The 15,666-nt window shown below is 41.6% G+C and overlaps 1 protein-coding gene across 2 annotated transcripts in view; it reads right to left on the bottom strand.

Annotated features, from left to right (window-relative positions):
- Nucleotides 1-10,605, bottom strand: part of gbf1 (golgi brefeldin A resistant guanine nucleotide exchange factor 1) — a 168,245-nt gene extending 157,640 nt beyond the window's left edge. For both annotated transcript variants that reach the window (XM_061745784.1, XM_061745783.1), the window contains exon 1: nt 10,344-10,605. The gene's annotated coding sequence lies outside the window, so the exon portion shown is untranslated. The remainder of the gene's footprint in view (nt 1-10,343) is intronic.
- Nucleotides 10,606-15,666: the final 5,061 nt, after the last annotated feature.

Below are 15,666 nucleotides of genomic sequence, written 5' to 3' on the forward strand. Positions count from 1 at the left end.
ACTCCCTCCAAAGATTTTCTATGGGGTTGAGATCTGGAGACTGGCTAGGCCACTCCAGGACCTTGAAATGTTTCTTATGAAGCCACTCTTTCGTTGCCGGGGCGATGTGTTTTGATCATTGTCCTGCTGAAAGACCCAGCCACATTTCATCTTCAATGCCCTGCTGATGGAAGGATGTTTTCACTCACAATCTCACCATAGATGGCCCCATTCATTCTTTCCCTTAAGGCTGAGATATACTTGCAGTTCAGACTGCGTACACATCATGGCCGCCACGCGTATCCTGCATTCATTTGACGTGTCGACGTGCACGTTCTCCAAAAGACACTGAAGGCGTACGCGACCTGCAGTTCTTGCTGTGGCCACGAGTGGCACTGGTCCCACGCCACGCGTATCCTGCATTCATTTGACGTGTCGACGTGCACGTTCTCCAAAAGACACTGAAGGCGTACGCGACCTGCAGTTCTTGCTGTGGCCACGAGTGGCACTGGTCCCGGTCAGATACCAGCTGGTCAGATACCAACTGGTCCCGGTCTGATACCAGCTGGTCCCGGTCTGATACCAAGTGACAACGCGGAGGTCGCTGGTGCTGTTTCCTTTGCCGAGATCGCAACCAAAGCAATGTTATAATCTCCTCTTCATCCAATGGTGTCATTTTAACTTGTTAGTTGTTCTAACCTGCTACTACTGCTGCTACTAAATATTTAATCACTTTTCCAACTGTTGCTCTGCTTACTGCCCCCTATCCGTCACCGCCGGTACGACGCGCTCTCCTTGCGTACTACGCGAGCGACGTTGCGGTTGGTGGTGCACGAGAACGGATGTGAACGGACGCGAACGCAAGCACCAACAGCAAGTATATCCCAGGCTTAACACGGATCAGTCGTCCTGGTCCCTTTGTAAAAAAACATCCCCAAAGCATGATGTTTCCACCCCCATGCTTCACAGTAGGTTTGGTGTTCTTCAGATGCATCTCAGCTTTCTCTCCTCCAAACATGACAAGTTATATTTCCACCAAAAACTTCTATTTTGGTTTAATGTGAGCATATAACATTCTCCCAATCCTCTTGTGCATTATCCAAATGTTCTCTAGCAAACTTCAGACCTGGACATGTCCTGTCTTCAGCAGGGGAACGTCTGGCCCTGCAGGATCTGATCCCTGATCGTAGTGTGTTACTGATGGTTCCTTTGTTACTCTGGTCCCAGCTCTCTGCAGGTCATTCACTAGGTCCCCGTGTGGTTCTGGGATCTTTACTCACCGTTCTTGTGATCATTTTTACCCCCCGGGGTGAGATCTTGGAGCCCCAGATGGAGGGAGATTATCAGTGTCTTGTCCGTCTTCCATTTTCTAATAATTGCTCCCACAGTTGATTTCTTCACTCCAAGCTGCTACCTATTGTAGATTCAGTCTTCCCAGCTGGTGCAGGTATACAATTTAGTTTCTCACGTCCATTGACAGCTCTTTGGTCTTGGCCATAGTGGAGTTTAGAGTGTGACTGTTTGAGGTTGTGGACAGGTGTCTTTTACACTGATAACCAGTTAAAACAGATGTCTTTTATACTGATAACCAGTTAAAACAGGTGTCTTTTACACTGATAACCAGTTAAAACTGGTGCCATTAATACAGGTAACGAGTGAAGGACAGAGGAGACTCTAAAAGAAGAAATTACAGGTCTGTGAAAGCCACAAATCATTTTGTAGGTGACCAAATACTTATTTTACCCAGGAATTTACCAATTCATTCAATAAAAATCCTACAATGTGATTTCCTGGATTCTTTGCCCCCATTCTGTCTGTCTCTCATAGTTGAAGTGAACCTATGATGAAAATGACAGGCCTCTTTCATCTTTTTAAGTGGGAGAACTTGCACAATTGGCTGACCAAATACTTTTTTGTCCCACTGTACCTGTCTCATGCACTGTGCTTTACTAGCGTAGACAATCGACATAAAATAAAGTTAGTGCACAGAACGTTCCTCCATCGCTGGCACTTGGTTTTAAATTGTAGAAGCTTTGCAACACAGCTCCATATTACCATTTGCAAGATGAACCAGTAACTGGATATTACTACCCGCCTTTTTGGCTTGTTTAGATCTGTCCTATGCATGCAGGTTACCATAGCAACCATGAGGAGTGGGGAGCATCATCAAGGACACACAGATGAGATCTGAATAGACACATCAAAATTATTGTAATACACAATGTAAACGGCAAGTCAGGAAAATCTGATTCTGACCTAATATTCTAAAAATCTGATGTGGGTTGGCGGAGCAACCATAACCTCAGCACCCACAAGTCGTGCACGTCAAACTAAGAAAATAAATGGTTACAGGGCAACCTTTGACATTCAGAACGAGTCCATTTGTTTCACCCAGACCTCTCACGTGAGACACAATGGGTTACCGTGGCAACAGAGAAGCATGCTTTAACTTCATTTGAATCTAAAGCAGAAAAAAAGGATGAAAAAACAAACATGCCAAACACCAAACGCTGTTACTTTCAGCCTATTTCTTTGTATATAAACAAAGTACTACAGTATTACACACATACTCCACGCTGAGAGGAGAGGTAGAGTTACTAATGTGAAACTGAGGACAATAAAAGTACACCGGTTGGAAGGCAACTTAGTTAAGAATTAGTTGGGGTTTTTTGTGCCAACTTCTCATTACCGGTAATGAAAAGTTGGTCACAGAGCTGAGGCTGGCAGGCTATCGTCCCCTTCACAGCTAAAATGACCAGAAGCTTTACTGCAGGTGAGGTTCAGGGCCACGTGTAAATGAGAGCACTAAATTCTGTGAACTATTTGCAAACTTAAGAACAAAAAATCAAAAATCTGGGTGTCCAAATTGGGTAAGTCTAACAGCAGTGAATCCTACAAGGGGTTGTTGTATGAAAAGACAAGCCAGACTATTGGCGCTTTTCCACTAGTACCTACTCAGCCCGACTCACCTCGGTTTGGTTCTTTTCCACCAGGGGTCTAACGTGCCGAGTAGATACTTTTTCTGTAACTATTCTGCCGAGGTTATAAGCTGCTGAGTCGGCTGTATCTGACGTCATCACACTACAGGCCACCGATTGGTCGGGGGGTTGGAGTCAGACGTCTGAGTCAGGATGTGACATCAGAGAAAGAGACTGACGGATTCTTGTTCATTTTATTCAACAGGAAATGGCAGCAAAAGTCTGTTTCATAATCCAACTCTGAGGTGCAGATGTTCATAAACCTGGTGCTGAGGAGAGAATTAAAAAGGGATCTAGACGGAGATAAGGAACAACCAGATCTACCAGGAGCTCTGTCTCTTCATAGCTGCTCACGGCTCCAGCTGACTTTTCAGCAACGCAGAGACTAACAAACAAAAAAAAAAGCGTTGCCACTTGAAGGTTCTTTCTCTCTCATTTTTTAACTTGATATCAAACACAAGCCACAGACCCAGCAGCACATCTATCATCTCCTCCAGGTTCTACATCTTTAGTGTTGTTGTCTTCTTCATTTAGATACACAATCAAATACATCACAGCAGCTTCACTCCAACCTCCTACTTCTGATCTGGGTGTTGAAAAGAAACGAGGGCGAGGTGAGTGGAGTCGCGCTGAGTAGGTGCTAGTGGAAAAGCGCCATATGTTCTGGCTGTCAGGACACCCCGAGATCAAGTAAATGGAAAATCTCTCCTCAAGAAGAAATGAAAAAACACAACCTTCAAAACAATAAAAGTCATCAAAGTTCCATGTACATGGCCAGAAAACGGCCCAGGGAAGGTCAGTACCCCGGGCTGCCATGAAGGCCGTCAGGTGACTGAAGCACAGACGGACAAGATCGCACAGAAGAGACGGCCATTTCCAGGAGGAACAAAGTCTTTTTCTTACTAAAAGTTTAAAATATATATAAAAGAAAACCTAATTTGTCTAAACATTTGCGCTCAAATATTGGAGTTTTTGTTGCTGGTAAAGAATAATCACGTAGTGGGTAGATTTTGATCTGCCAGTGTCGGAGACAGGCAAGCAGGATCGCTCCCAACTCTGATATACACTCACCTTATTCATAGTATATATTATAAACTAGTATGTTGAATGGTACAGTTACATTATGTCATCTACAAATACGGAAAATCTAAAATAAGTCTGAAGCTGTTTAAAGAAAGAAGAAAATTAAACTCGTCAAGCTTAAAGTCAAAGTCTGAGGACTGTTACACTAAAATGCTTATAGAATCAAAAAACTAAACAATGACAGCTTGACAATGTGTAAAACCAATATGGATAACCAAACAGAATAGAACCGACACAGTGTTCATGTTTGACAAGCAGTGCAGCTCAAAATGGTTGGATTAACCTCTTTTTCTTGTGTCATCAAAGTCACGCCAGATAAGACTCTTATTTTACAATAAGATTTATGACTACACAGACTGGGTGGCCAAGGCCACATTCTTTGAAATTCACAGTGGGCAGTCTATTCAAAATAACACAAGGATGATGGCCTGAAAGGTAGACTTGAGAATGCAGGGTCACAATGACAGGCTCAAAACTGATTGTGCAACTCTGAGCAGAAAACTGGATTCCCTAGCGTAACAATGCTGCACCTCTGCAACCAATCACGTTTTGGCTCATAAAAACAATGCAACAGTGAAAAAATATACGTTATTTTGGCACATATTCAGCCTTGTGTTCTGAATAACTAGTGCACTTTATTTACCTCCTTTTTTCCAAATGTATGTACTATAAGCGCTGCAAACAGTGAATTTCCTCATGGTGGGATTAATAAAAATTAATAAAATTTGAGAAATGCATTCCACTGTGCTTTAAAAGTCAATGGACAATAATTTAAATACTTGTTATTGCAATGTAGAACAAAAACAAACTGGGATTCAGATAGAGATGCACCGATCGATCAGTATCGGCCGATAATAAAATAATAAAAACTACATCGTAAGGTAATGGATTCATAAGCCTTGATCATCATTTCTGTTGTAGAAGACATCGGGTTTAAACGCGTCGTTAGCTGCTTGGATCCTGTTACGCGCTGCTGAGTTATAAATATTTCACTGATAAATGCCCACCGGACAGTCACATAGTGCTGGGCGGTATACCGGTTCATACTGAATACCGGTGTTTATTTTTCTTATGATATGAATTTTTCATATACCGTTATACCGGTGAGTATGTACAGTAGCGTACACAACGTTGGGAACGCGGCGCGGCGGAACGTAGCGCCCCTGGACACTGTTTGTGAGGGGACTGTTTAGCAGTAGTGATGCACCGATTGTTCGGTAACCGGAATTGTTCGGCCGAAAATGGCAAAAAAACACTTTCAGTGTTCGGTGGAATAAGTGGGGAAAAAAAGTGTGATATTGTGATATAAGGAAATAGACTGGCCGCTCCCGTACCGGTTGCGCACCACAAACATAAATCGTTGGCCAACCAAAAAGTAACCAAATAAGAATTTTACCTAACATTCACCAGGAGGTGGAACCAAAACAACATAATGCTGGGAAATTAAAAAATGTTTAGTTTTTTATGTTCAATAAATATTTTCTACCTTGTAATTTTGTAAAAGATTTTTCTCTTTGAAAAGCATGCCTAAATCAAATTTATTTGATATATGCAATGGTGAAAAAATTGGCAAAATAAATGAAAAACAGTGAAGAACCATGTTCGGTATTGTTAAAATAGGCAATTCTAAGCCAATTTACTGCAGCAATTCCTTTCCAAATCATTAGAAAATGTGGTTAACACCCAGTTGTGCATGAAAAAAAAAAATACCGTGATATACCGTGAAACAGATATAATTTTGAAAAATACCGTGATATAAATTTTTGGTCATACCGCCCAGCACTACAGTCACATCCAACCCTAACCCTCATGCAGGACGACAATTGTGTCAGTCGCTTCACCAGTGACTACGTTTACATGCAGTCAAAATTCAGGTTATTGCTAATATTCCGGTTACTGAAACATTGGGAATATTCCATTTACATGGTAATTAATCATTCGGGATATCTGGAACAAACCAGCGACGCGCGGAGAACATCATGACACAATTCCTGTCATTTCCGCTTCTTCTTCCTGTATCCATATTCAAAACAAATGCTGCTTCACGCAACTTTTTTCTCACCTTCATGTAAATCTGGCTATCCCGGTTCATATATATATATATATATATATATATATATATATATATATATATATATAATGTTCATATCCTTCATTACATTTATGAAGTGATTAGTCTCCTCCTGGTCTTGGTTTCTCCGTGTTTATAAGAACTTCCTGGACTCAAAAGACGAGGATTCCTTGTGAACAGAGCATGTGCAGAAAACAAATTCCTGTTCCGTTTGATGAGGATATTCCGTTTGGCGTTTACATGACCCAATATTCGCGTTTTAAAAGGAGTAACCCAGGGCTCATATTGGGGTTTTTATAAACCTGAATATGAGCAATTTCGGGTTATTCAAAGCACATGTTGTGTTGTACACATAATTATTGCCACAAGAAAGCTGAAGCTAGTAAACTACTACTACTGAGTCGTCTCTAGTGGGTGAAATATTACACGTTGCCTCAGCCTGAAATAAAACAGTCAATTCATGATACTTTCTCATCTCCTAATTTTTATACCTAATAATACAATGTCAGTGTTGTCTGTTGTGTACATGAGACAACAATATTGACGAATTCATGGATTTCACGCTGTGATCAGTGATCGGCAATATCAGGATTGGCAGATACTGATTTTGGTGATCGGTGATCGGCCCTCAAAATCCTGATCGGTGCATCTCTAACAGACGGTTGCCTTGTGAACACAAACGCTACAAACGAAAAACGAAACAACTGTATCAATTTAGCCCCTGAATCGGAACAAAACAATCAGGCCAAAGATCTGAAAGCAGCCTTACGCCACTTAAGATGTCCATGTGGGAACTAGGATTTGAAGTATGCTCTGAGCTGTAAAATGGCAGATATATACATTTCCATTCCCTTTGACATAACTGGTGGAACTGCAGCGAAGCAGCTCCAAATCGTGATGCAGTTACCCCCACATGTCATAATGGTGCAAATTTTCCTCTTTTTCCTCCTGAACAACAGTTAATTTGTTTGATCTTTTCTTCATGTGCAACTGCAGACTAATTGTTTCCTTGTTTCAGAGCAGTGGATTTCTGTTCTTACCTGCTCTTTCAGCTCATGTCGGTACAGAACAGGTTTTACTTTGAATAATGACACTCTCCCCCTGTTTTTGGGGGGGGTTAGCTTGCAAGTTTCAAAACCAAAGCTCGTTCATCTCTGAGACAAACAGTCTTCTTTCCGAGTGATATGCTGGCTGTGCACTCCCATGCTGTTTATACGTGTGTATTATTGTTAGAAGAGATGGACACAGGAGCTTCAGACATCTGGAAATTCTACACAAGGATGAACAAGACTTGTGAAAGTGTGCAATCCTTTTCCTGGTGTCTTTAGTTGATTTCCCCATGATGTGATGACACGAGGCCTTGGTGTTTGAAGGCGTGCCTTAAAATCCATCCACAGGTGTTCCTTCAAATAACTCAAGTTACCGTATTTTCCGCACTATAAGGTGCACATAAAGCCTTTAATTTTCACAAAAACCAACAGCACGCCTTATAAACACGAATCCAGCAAAAACCGGAAGTCAAGCGGCCGCCATTACTGCGGTGGCGGCTCCGCTCCTCCGCTCCCTGCCAGGCTCTCTTAATGTATTTGTATCATCGGAAAACTCCTGTCCCGTTGCGTGCATTTCTTTTGATAGCGAATGAAGACAGGACGGACTTTCAAAAAAAAATGAAATGAAATGAAAAATGTTTGGCAGCTGCTTTGGTAAATGTTTGACTCACCATGTGTTTCAATGAATGACTATAATAGTACAACATACAGTACATGTTTTGTATCACTCTTACTTCTCTTTTCTTTTTTTTTGACTGCTATATTATGCTGAAGAGGCTCCGAGGCGTGAGCAATATTTTTGTTTTCCTCGTGAGATTATTTTTTTCCTCTGCAGCTACAAATAAAGTTAATATCTTTTCCTCAACAAACTAGTTTTATCTGAAGATTGGGGTTATGTATGTATGTATTCTGTATCATCCAGAGCTGAGATAGTTCTGCCCTTCAATTAGAGACCTGTAATTGCGTTTTTTTTGGTCATCAGACGCCAGGCGATCAATAAAATATTCTTGGATACCTAAAATAAAACAAAACATAAACAGGTGTTGTTGTTGTTGTTGTTTTTTTTAAATCACGTAGCCTTTCCATAATGATTAAATGTCACGCTGCTAGCTTGCTAACATCAGCACACGTAACTATGCTATATGACAGTGTTTAATCATACACTCCCTTATCTCCCTATTCCTCTATTCTTTCCTGCTTATTGCTCAAACAAATCATTATTTATAAATTAACATCAGCATCATTTTAAGATACCTTCATTACTTATGGGAGGCCACTGTCTAACATCATCAATCCAGCTATTCATGACGCTGTAGAGCGTCAGGTTACAATAAGAGCATCATGAATTGATTGACACCTGCCACCGCAGCAATGGCGCCGCCGCAAGATGGCGGCACACACAAACCGGTCGCCGGATTTGTGTATAGGTTCATTAGGGTAATCACTGTTACTGTAGTCAGGGGGATTGTGGGTACGGTAGTCGGTGTCGCTGAAGTAACAGCGCTAAAACCGGCAGGAATCGTCACCGACGTTCAAGACAACAGCAGCGACGCTGACTCGCATCATGGCGACTGTGACGAGACGTAGCCGAGACCATCGGATGTTTCTGTGTTCGCCCGGCTGTTCTGTTCCGACACGGAAGAAGATTTCTCGGGGATGGGGAATGAACTGGAAAAGTTCCCCTCTGCGTTTGTTTTGGGAGTGAAAAAAGTTTTCAGAAAGCTGGTTTTTATTTCGTTAATAGGGCTTGGTCGTTTTGACGTCATCACTTGGCGGAGCCGCCATGTTGGATGCTACCTTAGCTTCTCGGACCACTGCGCGCTGTGTACAGATGTGCTCCCTGTTCGTTGTGTCTTACTTGTAATCGTTACTTTCCATTATTCTGTAACCATGGTAACCCATTGCGGTGTTGTGGCTGCAACAGCTCCGCAACATAACATACGTGGGGAAAAGATCGCTAATAGTTTAACTTTTGTTCCCACTGTTTGCCAGCTTTATGATCTGAAGCTCCTGCATCCATTAGTGAACTGCACATGAGACTCCAACGACTTATAACAACGGAACTGTTCCGAAGTGCAGGCGCTCACACCGCAAACAAGGTAGCCGAAGACGTGGGTTGTGCAGAACTGCGGCAGTAAGTCCTCGTCGGAGCTCCACTCTCTAGTAGGGATTTCATATGGACTTTTACTCTTGTGTTTAGTTTTTTTTTGGATTTGCTGTAGCATTTTGTAGCATTTCCTGTAGCGCAGCTCCATCAGGTAGATGCGTAACTCAACCCCAGCCACTACAGTACGGTATCTTACTGTATACTCCGTGCACCTTATAATGCAGTTTGCTTTATATATGAAGAGGGTTTTAAAATAGGCCATTTATTGAAGGTGCGCCTTATAATACGATGCGCCTTATGTTGTGGAAAATACCAGACTGTATGTCAGCTATTCTATCAGTAGGTTCAAATGTCAAAAGATCATGGGGAATTCTCCAAGATCTAAAAAGAAACTCAATTTAGGGGATGTAAACTTCTGATTTTAACGAGAGTCATTTAAGAAATAAAATTCGGTCTTTATTCTGACATTTTACAAATGAAAACTAACTGAGCCCCAACTTTACAAGTCAGAGATTGTAAAGCTCTTTTCTTTACAAGTCTGAGAGTATAAAGCTCTTTTCTTTACAAGTCTGAGAGTATTAATCTATTTTCTTTACAAGTCAGAGTATAAAGCTCTCTTCTTTACAAGTCTGAGTATAAAGCTCTTTTCTTTACAAGTCAGAGTATAAAGCTCTCTTCTTTACAAGTCTGGGAGTATGAATCTATTTTCCTTACAAGTCTGAGAGTATAAAGTTCTTCCTTACAAGTCTGAGAGTATGAATCTATTTTCTTTACAAGTCTGGGAGTATAAAGCTCTCTTCTTTACAGGTCTGGGAGTATAAAGTTCTTCTTTACAAGTCTGAGAGTATGAATCTAGTTTCTCTACCAGTGTGGGAGTGTAAAGCTCTTCAGTATAAAGTATAAAGTTGTTCTTTAACCAGAGAGCTGCCAGCTAGCTCCAGCTCCAATCAGCTAACGTGAGGCTCATTTGTCTGTAGTATTCACACTTTTCTCTCTCTCCTTGATCATTTTAAGCCAAACGGCCGTGATAACTCCGTGTTGGTGTTATTTAACCCCTAAATAAGAATATACTTTACCTTTGTGCTGCTTCTCTGTAGCAGACCGATCCTGGAGGAGCTAACTAGCTCAGACAGCTAGCAGGCTAGCCAGACCAAAGTTCAGCTCCCTGCGACACAACAGACCACCTGGAAACCTCGGGCATTCCACTGGGTGATCGCCTATGATCTCCAGATACTGCCCTTTTCATTCGATTAGCAGAAAAGGGTAATATAAATGAGTAAATGAGCCACTTCCGGTCCTGTCATACGGCTGGTAAACACACTGACGTGGAAAAGCAGTGCGGCTCAACCGAGCTTGACTAGTCACCTTTGATTGACAGGCTGCTACACCTATGGAGAAGCATTGCGGCTCAGCCGAGCATGACTAGTGCACTTTGATTGACGTGTTGCTACATCTATATTTTTAAGTGTGATTTGGGCTTTGTGCTACAAGAATTTGTCAGAGTACCACAGTTTTAGTGTAATTAAAATGTAAACTCTTTTTGTCATCTAATTTTATGAAACGTGTTTTGAAAAAAAGTATTTTGATACCGAAGATAGGGCGGGACCAAGGTTGTTGCAGTGCAGTGAAGGTAGGTTGTGAAGGCTGATGACGAAAACGCCTTCATCACCACAGAGGCTGAATTCTGGTTCATCTCTTTAAACTCTCTCATATTCTGTCAAAATTGGGTGGACTGAATTTTTTCTTGGCAAGCAACTACAATATTGACAAAATCCCAACAAAAATGTCATCATTTCACCGCCAGGCCTTCCTATCATGGTCTTTCATCTTCAAACACAACTTCTCTCCCCATAAATATATTATATGGAACAACAAGGATATAGTCTTTAAACACAAATCCCTTTTTATTGAACATTGGTTTAAAAATAACATAATATTTGTGGCTCAATTGTTTGACAGGGTTGGTTGTCTCTATTCTTACATTGAGTTCTTAGAAAAATATAATATCCCTATATTACCTGGAGACTATGCAAAAACTATGTTTTTGGAGCAATCCCATCTGGAGTGTGCATGTTATTTAAGTCACAAATGAGAATGGAAACCCGACAATTAGCCTTGCTACCTTTGATTGATACGACAGTTGGCAAAATGTGCCTATCCTGCAACCATAATAAGAATAATAAAACAATTAGAACCTTATTTAAAAGGGATATCTCTGCAGTTCCATACGTGATCCGATATTGGAATAAATATGTAGAAAATATTAACTGGAAGAAGGTCTGGCTCTCACCCAACCAATACCTGGTGACAAACAAAGTTAAAGAAATTTAATTTGAGTTAATTCATAAATTCTATCCTACAAAGGATCACATTGTAAAAAGATTCAAAAGAAATATCGATTCAAAATGTACTTTTTGTTCTGCAAATTCGGAAACAATGACTGACTTATTCTGGCTGTGCCCCATTGTTCAAGTGATATGTGTAATTTTGTGTCTGAAAGCATTGAAACTGATTTCAAATTATTTTGGAAGGATGTGTTGTTGGCATGGTGGCTTTGACCATGTTACGATTAGAACAAAAGCCAAAAGAAACATTTATTATTCATTTGTTGATTATCCTTGCAAAATTCCACATCCACAAATCCAAATTCTTACACAAAAAACCCTCTTTTCTTACTTCTACATATATTTAACATCATGCTGCAGACACAGAAGGACCTTGTCTCCTCAGTCCAGTCTGGTGTCCAGGTGAACACCAAGCTATTTACACCCCTCCACATCCATGATGAAAAAACTATTCAACTTAATCCTGGCTCTCCTAAAATCCAGCATCTCCTTTGTCTTTTTCACATTCATGATGAGATCATTGCAGGTGGTCGTGGGTGGCTTGTAGCTTGCATTACGGAGCACAAGTCTTTCCCTGACCCTGCACCCCAACCTGGGACTTGCTGATTGGGCCGGAGCTTCGGGAGCTGCGTGCTGGCCTGCAGTCCCCACCCCTGGTCATCCCGTTGCTGCTTCCACCTGCCTGCTGTGCTGTTGCCGTCCCTGACCCACCAGTCTGGCCCTCGGCAGGAGGGCCCCCCCTTATGAGCCTGGTCCTGCTCAAGGTTTCTTCCCTCCTAAAGGGGAGTTTTTCCTTGCCACTGTTTAGCTTAAGGTTTTTCTCCCACTAGGGGAGTTTTTACCTGCCATTGTTTATGTAATAACTGCTCGGGGGTCATGTTCTGGGTATGGGTCTCTGGAAAGCGTCTAGAGACAACTCTGTTGTATTAGACGCTATATAAATAAAATTGAATTGAATTGAATTGAATTGAAATATGCAACCAGTATTATAATTATTTTGCTGCTCATTATCAACCATCAACTAATTGACCAGCAGGTATGCAGACCTTTTATAGAAGCAGATATTTCTGCAGTTTGCTAGTTTGGAGATTTCAGGTGTGTGTAAACACAATGCCAACAGGCACAGAAATATACAGCAGCTTTAGAGGAACGATTGTTGCTGCACATACATTTGGAAACTAGTCATTTCATTCATTCATTTTATTCTTTATTTCATTCAAAAAATGAAACAAACAATTCAATTCAAATACAAATATTCATAAATTGTGAATGAAAAGGGAGCAGAAAGAAGAAGAATCTTATCTAATCTGCCCCTTTTTCCAAGAAATAAATTCACAAATAACATAAATAAAAAATAAAAAAACAAAAACTACTAAGTAAATAAAAAACTAAAATAAAATAAAATTACTGCCGTCTATGGGTATGTCAAACAAACTTAACTAACATTTCATTATATTTACTGAACATACAGGCTTTAGTTGTTCTTCTGAATGTAATATTTGATTTGGATTCTTTGGCCGCGTTCAGACTGCAGGCAAATCTGATATATATCTGATTCCTTCTCATATCCGATTTTCAGGGCTGACTGTCCACACTGTTTTTAGCAAGTGTCCATATCGCATCTGGCTCTGTTCAGACTGGGCCACATCATTGACTGAGCTGACGGGTTGCCGTAGCAATGACGTCGGAGCGGAGGCGTCACCCAGCGCGTGTATTGTGTGAAGTCATGTATTTTTTTTATATATATAAAAAAATCCCAAAATATCTGTACCGTTTCTGATTGGGTCGGCACTGCGCATCATTTTTAGACACAATGAACGCATACAGCAAAAGTTGTGTCTCGGCGGAGGGACCCGACGTCCCAGCAAAATGAGAAACAGAGAAAAGTGTTCAGAACAAAACCACCAGCAAACTAACAAACCAACCAACAAAGCTCAGAGTTAACAAAACGAACCAGCAATGAATAACTGGCAGCTGATGAGCTGACGGGCTGCAGGTTCAGCCTTCAGTCGCGCTGTGAGCCTGAACCGTTCAGACTCACAGCGCGACTGAAGGCTGATTTATGGTTCTGCGTTACACCAACGCAGACCTACGGCGTAGGGTACGCGGCGACGCGCACCGTACGTGGAAATGCGGTCTTTTTTTTCTGCTATTAAAACATGATTTTTAATGTGAATTTGCAACACTTAAACTACAAATAAGTTTTTGACGTGACATCAGAGATTGTACATGCTCTCTGTGAAAGGATGAGTAGCTCCACAACTGGAAATGGGCGGGTGGTTTGGAACGTCTGGGACAGTCATATCCGATCTGAGTGTTTGGAGCTGTTCACACTGACACGCATCTGCCCAAATGCGATATGGATCGGATATGAAACTACCTCCCGGAGGTGGTTTCCATCTGGTTTGCAAAAATCGGATCTCATGCGGTTTGGGACTGTTCAGACTTCAAAAGAGTCATCCAGTTTCAATCTGGATGGGCTAAAAATCGGATATTTGCCTGCAGTCTGAACGCGGCCTTTGTTTTCTTTATTCAGATTGTTCCATAAACTGATTCCTTTCACAGAAACACAACGTTCCATCAATTTAGTCCTGAATCTTGTTTTTTTTTAAATCTCTGTTCCTTTTAAGTTATACTTGCTTTCTCTTTTTTCAAATCTTTTCTGAATGTTGATTGGTAAAGTTTTTTTATGAGCTTTAAACATAATTTGCAGAATACTATAGTCTACTATCTTAAAACCATTTCCAAACATCCAATACAGTTGTCAGTCTTCCCCAGAGTGAACTTGTAATTCATAGAAAACTGATTCATTTTGATGGAAAAATTCCATCCATCCATCCATCATCTATACCCGCTTTATCCTTTGCAGGGTCACGGGGGTCTGCTGGAGTCTATCCCAGCTATTTTCAGGCGAGAAAAATTCAGCTTATTTAAGGGTCACCACAAGAAAACTTCTTTTGTCTAAACTGAAAAAAAAAAACATGACTCAGGTTCACAAAACTGCATCTGATAAAACCCCAAGTCATCTGGAACAAGTTCCAATGGACAGATGAGACCAAAGTGGATTTGTTTGGACTAAATGTGAAGAAAACCAAACCCAGAATTTCAACAGAAACGCGTCATACTTACTATCAAACATGGCAGTAGTGGGGAAGTGATTTGGGGCTGTTTTGCAGCCACAGAACCTGGACGCCATGCAGTCAGAGTCCAACACCCTTTTCTTTACAAGTTAAGTTTGTCTTTACAGCCCCCTCTGAACATCAGGGTATTCTGGAGACCAATGTGAGAACAAATACTAAAACCTTCTGTGATCATATGATTTTTATTCCGTTTTGCTAAGACATGGATGAGTATATAAATGAATGAATAAATAAATAAATTAATGAATATTACAAGAAAAAACAAAACAAAACAAGGGTGGTGGCCCTGCACCCCAATCTGGGACTTGCTGATTGGGCCGGAGCTTCGGGAGCTGCGTGCTGGCCTGCGGTCCCCACCCCCGGTCATCCCGCTGCTGCTTCCACCTGCCTGTTGTGCTGTTGCCGTCCCTGACCCCCAGTCTGGCCTTCGCAGGAGGGTCCCCCCTTATGATCCAGGTCCTGGTCCAGGTTTCTTCCCCCCTTATGATCCAGGTCCTGGTCCAGGTTTCTTCCCCCCTTATGATCCAGGTCCTGGTCCAGGTTTCTTCCCCCCTTATGATCCAGGTCCTGGTCCAGGTTTCTACCCCCTTATGATCCAGGTCCTGGTCCAGGTTTCTCCCCCCCTTATGATCCAGGTCCTGGTCCAGGTTTCTTCCCCCCTTATGATCCAGGTCCTGGTCCAGGTTTCTTCCCCCCTTATGATCCAGGTCCTGGTCCAGGTTTCTTCCCCCCTTATGATCCAGGTCCTGGTCCAGGTTTCTTCCTCCTAAAGGGGAGTTTTTCTTGCCACTGTTTGGCTTAAGATTTTTCTCCCACTAGGGGAGTTTTTACCTGCCATTGTTTATGTAATAATTGCTCGGGGGTTTCTGTTCTGGGTCTCTGGAAAGCGTCTAGAGACAATTTTTGTATTGAAT

Source organism: Cololabis saira, chromosome 17 (genome assembly GCF_033807715.1).
Source record: "Cololabis saira isolate AMF1-May2022 chromosome 17, fColSai1.1, whole genome shotgun sequence".
In the NCBI taxonomy this organism is placed as follows: Eukaryota; Metazoa; Chordata; class Actinopteri; order Beloniformes; family Belonidae; genus Cololabis; species Cololabis saira.